General features: G+C 39.9%; 1 protein-coding gene across 1 annotated transcript in view; it reads left to right on the forward strand.

The window, feature by feature from the left end:
* The window catches only part of LOC115217297 (testis-specific serine/threonine-protein kinase 1-like), a 42680-nt gene that overhangs the window by 26945 nt on the left and 10735 nt on the right, over positions 1–5000 (forward strand). The gene's annotated exons all lie outside the window — the stretch shown is intronic.

Here is a 5000-nt window from a genome sequence, read left to right on the forward strand (position 1 = left end):
AACGCCCAAGATGAAGGAGCACATACGCAACCATCTAGCATACTAGAAGTAGCTGTGCATTTAATGTCCTTCATATTAGACGGTGCCATCTTCAAAATAAAACTTACATATTGATTGAACCCGTTTTGTGCATGCGAGAAGTAGCTCTCTAGAATTACATCGTGTCGTCTTACTAAAAGACGGACATATCAAACCAATAAGTGAGAATTTACAGGCCTTCTTGTCCTGCTAGAAACAGCAGCCGAATAAAAATTTATTGAAAGCTCACATAGGCGCAGGAGTGGCTGTGTGGTAAGTAGCTTGCTAACCAACCACATGGTTCCGGGTTCAGTCCCACTGCGTGGCATCTTGGGCAAGTGTCTTCTGCTATAGCCCCGGGCCGACCAATGCCTTGTGAGTGGATTTGGTAGACGGAAACTGAAAGAAGTCTGTCGTATATATGTATATATATATGTGTGTGTATATGTTTGTGTGTCTGTGTTTTTCCCCCTAGCATTGCTTGACAACCGATGCTGGTGTGTTTACGTTCCCGTCACTTAGCGGTTCGGCAAAAGAGACCGATAGAATAAGTACTGGGCTTACAAAGAATAAGTCCTGGGGTCGATTTGCTCGACTAAAGGCGGTGCTCCAGCATGGCCGCAGTCAAATGACTGAAACAAGTAAAAGAGTAAAAGAGTAAATACAGCCACAAGATTTTCTGGAATTCTCGGTTGCAAAGCATTTCCGGATCACTGATTTTTCCCCAGGTCAACACTAAGTTAAGCAAATATGAATTTACATAATTAAATAAAACATACTGACCTGTACATAAGTATAAATGATATAAGTTTATTAATGTTGTACTCTGCAAAATTAATTAGTGAGGCTGCCGCTGGAATTTGAAATTACGGTTCGTAAATTACAGTCGGCTATAAGAGGTTCGGACTATGAGTTGGTTTTGTGCATGCATTAACAATGAGGTATTCGTTACTAATCTATCTATCTATCTATCTATCTATCTATCTATCTTCAAGTACCACTTGAAAAGGAAAGTGAGAGTAGAGAGGCAAGTTTTGTCTAGCGAATGTTTTAAAAAAAGATGGTTGAATGTAGCAAGAATGGCACGTATGAATGACGAAGCCACCTTGAGCATAGTCCTATGAACCCAGAAATCGAAAACAGAGAGTTGCTTATTTGCAAAAAAAAAAAAAAAAAAAAAAAAAGAAATATAAAATGTGACTTCATTGACCGAGGTTACCGTGGTCTTTTCCGCAGGCTTTTCTTTCCACGGGTAAACCTCACCTGTCCTCCCCTTTACACTTCATATTGACATTTCTGTGATAACGATCCCTATTGATCATTTTTTTTTCCTCTCCCCCCCCCCCTTTTTTTTTTTTTTTTTTTTTTTTTTTTAAACCCCCCTTATTTTTGTCCTCTTTCTCTCCTTTTACGATCCCTTTTGATCGAACCTCCCCCTTCCTTTTTTTTTTTTTTTTTTTTTTTAATACCTTCAAAAGAAAAGCTCTACCTTGTAATTTGTTCTACCTGTGTGCAGCCCTGTGTGGCTAATAAAGAAACATATCTATCTATCTACCTATTTATCTATCTATCTATCTACCCAGATCACCCCTCAGGAGGGCCCCAAGACTCTTTCCACACGTTTTCCTCCCCTCTTATTCACCTGTAACTCTTCAAAAGAACCATCTGTTGTATTGACTTCTCTTGTTTCACACAATGAACAGCATTATTGCCTCTTCCTCCACACTAAACCAAGAAAATTGTTGATGAATAAAGTATATCACATCCTACTACACAATAGATTAGTGAGGCACCATTTCAGACTATGTTTGTGGAATGGTTTAACATTTAATATACTGAAGTCCTTCGTCTCGATCTTCCATAATAATCCTCAGCTCCTGTACCCCTTCCATACCAGAATCCTCCATCGAGTTATCAATATAGGTCGTCTTCCTCCTTCCCCTCCTGGTTCTTCCTTCCGTTTGTTACTAGAGCACTCGCTTGTTAGCAATTTCATTGGTGTGTCTGATGCAGTATCCAGCTAGTCTCATCCTTCTATGCTGTATCTTCAATGTTTCTTTTAGTGGTCCCTGCTATAAGTCAGCGCTTGTATGACTCTTCCAGGAGACATTCAATGCCATTTTAAGCATCCTCGTCCAACTGTTTCTTTAATACTTTACTGAGCGTCCATATTTCAGCCCCGTATAGAACAGACTCCACTGTTGCAGAAACAACCTCACTTTCAATTTCCTTGCTAACTTTGAAATCCGTACCTTTCTGAATTTATTGCACTCCAGGCAAGAGCTTTCCTTGCTATGATGTCTTCTTTGTCAGTACTTTGTGTCCACGCACCAAGGTATTTGAAATTTTCAACTACCTTGAGCGACTTACCATCTCTCACTTTCACTGACACAGGTATTTCGTGGTTGAATACTTGCAGCTCTGTTTTCTTTGCGTTACAATACAGTTCTACCTTTCCCGATTCCTGCTCTAATCTGCTCAGCACCTCCAGTGCCTGATCTGTCCTCTCTGTTGGTGATGCCAGGTCATCAGCAGAGTCTAAGTCAATTAATGTTACTGCTTGATGCCGTCTACGTTTTGCCATTACTTAATTAACATAATTAAGGCTAACCCAGGACTTAACAGGATATATCGATAACAATGAAGTGCTGGGTTCTGTTAAAGCACCATACTCGTTCCTAACTTGTGCTACATTGTGACTATAAGAGAAACAGAGAGTCTTATTAGCGATAATTATATTTTAGTACAAGATATATATGATTCCATTAAGAAAGTATCTTGAAGAAAATAAGAGTTTCTATTTGCTGTTTGAATAACAATGATTTGTCTCACCTGTGAAATTTCTCGATGATTCCTCCACTTCTTTGTCTGTCTATTCTTTCCATTATCATTGTATGTTATCTTTATATATTTTCCTTGCTCCACAAGAACTTGATGTCTACCGCAGGTTTTAATCATGATTGCAGGAAAAAAATGATTGAGTCGATACGTAATTCGATTTAACACCGCAACATGTCTTCTGGCATACGGATAGTGTATGGGTAGGTAGCTTCCACCAAGTCCTCCCTGACTGACACGTAGGGCCTCGATAGATCTCTGTATTGCGCTCTTCCTCCCTAAACCGAACCATGAAAAATTCTTGGAGACACAATTGGTTGTCTTCGTTATTTTAACGCTACAGATCTCGGACCAAAGCAAATTGTGTAGAAATGTCTAGCCATTAATATATCAACAAGAATAACAAGAATGTGGCGTGGTGTGGATGTTATGTTTTTGTACAAACATACTAACGCTGCGTATCGACTGAATGGATAAATTTGACCATTCTGTCATAATAAGTTTCTGTCCATAAAACACCTTTATGCAAAGTATTGCGACACGTTTTATGTGGCAAATTCATGATATAATGCGTTAGGCTATTCATCTTTTATTTCCAAAGTTTTCTCCGTGTAAAATTGTGTGCATTATCTGACGATAGGTCTTACCGAAAGTTTTTGTCGTACAAAAACAAATTAACCTGGTCAGCATTGTAAAATACTCATCCGTCCAACACAGCAATTTTAATATACTCTTTCCTGTTTTACTTTATGTCCTGGTGAAATATGTCCACCATTTTGGATTGTTTAGAGAGAGATTTAGCATACGTTACACATCTGTTTGCAAGATAAGAATCGTGGTGGCGGCGAATTTTTGAGTCAACATATTGAGAATAATTATTCAAAGACTGATATTAACTTAATTTTCTCCCTTATATCCATGCATTGTGTCCCAAGGCGAGCTCAGCGTGGACGGAAACCACACGTCGAGCAAAAGGGCAAAAGCTCGCTCGATCTCGATTTTCAGTACGAATACGGACCGCGAACGCGTGGCTCATCGATCCTTTCCGAAGATATGACCGGGGTAGGGTTTAAGTTAATCATTAGCTTCGAAACAACGTTGTTACATTTATGAAATCATTTCTACTTGTTTTGTATACTCACTACTGTAAAATATACATGTTCATATTGTAGAAAAGCTATAAAACTTTGGGGTGGATCAGAAATTAGTAGATGTTTGTTAGTTTACAGCATTCATTGTTGTTACATTATTTACAATGAACGGATAGATGTCTTCTCACCTTGTTTGTTGTTACCACAACATTTCGGCTGATGTACTCTCCGGTCTTCATCGGGTGATGGAGTACACTGTTCTCATTCCTAAGGTATGTTATCTTTCTGGGATTGAACTTAGGATCCGAGGGTTAGTAGACCGCGCTCTTATCCGCCACGCTATATGCCCGTGGGCAATTATAGAGTATATTTTAGGGCTTATAAACCTAGTATTTTATTTTTTCTCAATACTGGTTCCTATATTACATTTATGGAGGCGCAATGGCCTCGTGGTTAGGGCAGCGGACTCGCGGTCGCAGGATCGCGGTTTCGATTCCCAGACCGGGCGTTGTGAGTGTTTATTGAGCGAAAACACCTAAAAAAGCTCCACGAGGCTCCAGCAGGGGGTGGTGATCCCTGCTGTACTCTTTCACCACTCTTTCTCCTACTCTTTCTTCTGTTGGCCTGCTCGCTTAGCCAGCGGGGTGGCGTCATTTGAAGGCTAAAACAATGCGAACGCATTGTGACCAGCGATGTGTAACAACATCTGATGGTCTGGTTGGTCACGTGATCACGTGATATTACATTTATATCTACACTTGGTTTGCTTAGGGTTAGGGTCCTAGCATATGTGCTGCCTCTTTTAATTTTCGTATTTTCCAGTGGTGTTCTCTGTCGATTATTGTATCTTCATCCCGTTTTTCCATACATGATCGGCTATACCCGATTTTTCAACACCCTTTCGTGTCACAGCTTTACGATGTTCCTCTATCCTTACTTTAAAGGGGCAGGCATTAATCAAATAAAGGGTTGGCTTCGCAATTAGACTAGGACACCTGATGACGGCTGGAGAGTACATCAGCCTAAACATTGTGATAACAGCAAATAAGATGA

The sequence above is a fragment of the Octopus sinensis genome, linkage group LG11 (assembly GCF_006345805.1).
Source record: "Octopus sinensis linkage group LG11, ASM634580v1, whole genome shotgun sequence".
In the NCBI taxonomy this organism is placed as follows: domain Eukaryota; kingdom Metazoa; phylum Mollusca; class Cephalopoda; order Octopoda; family Octopodidae; genus Octopus; species Octopus sinensis.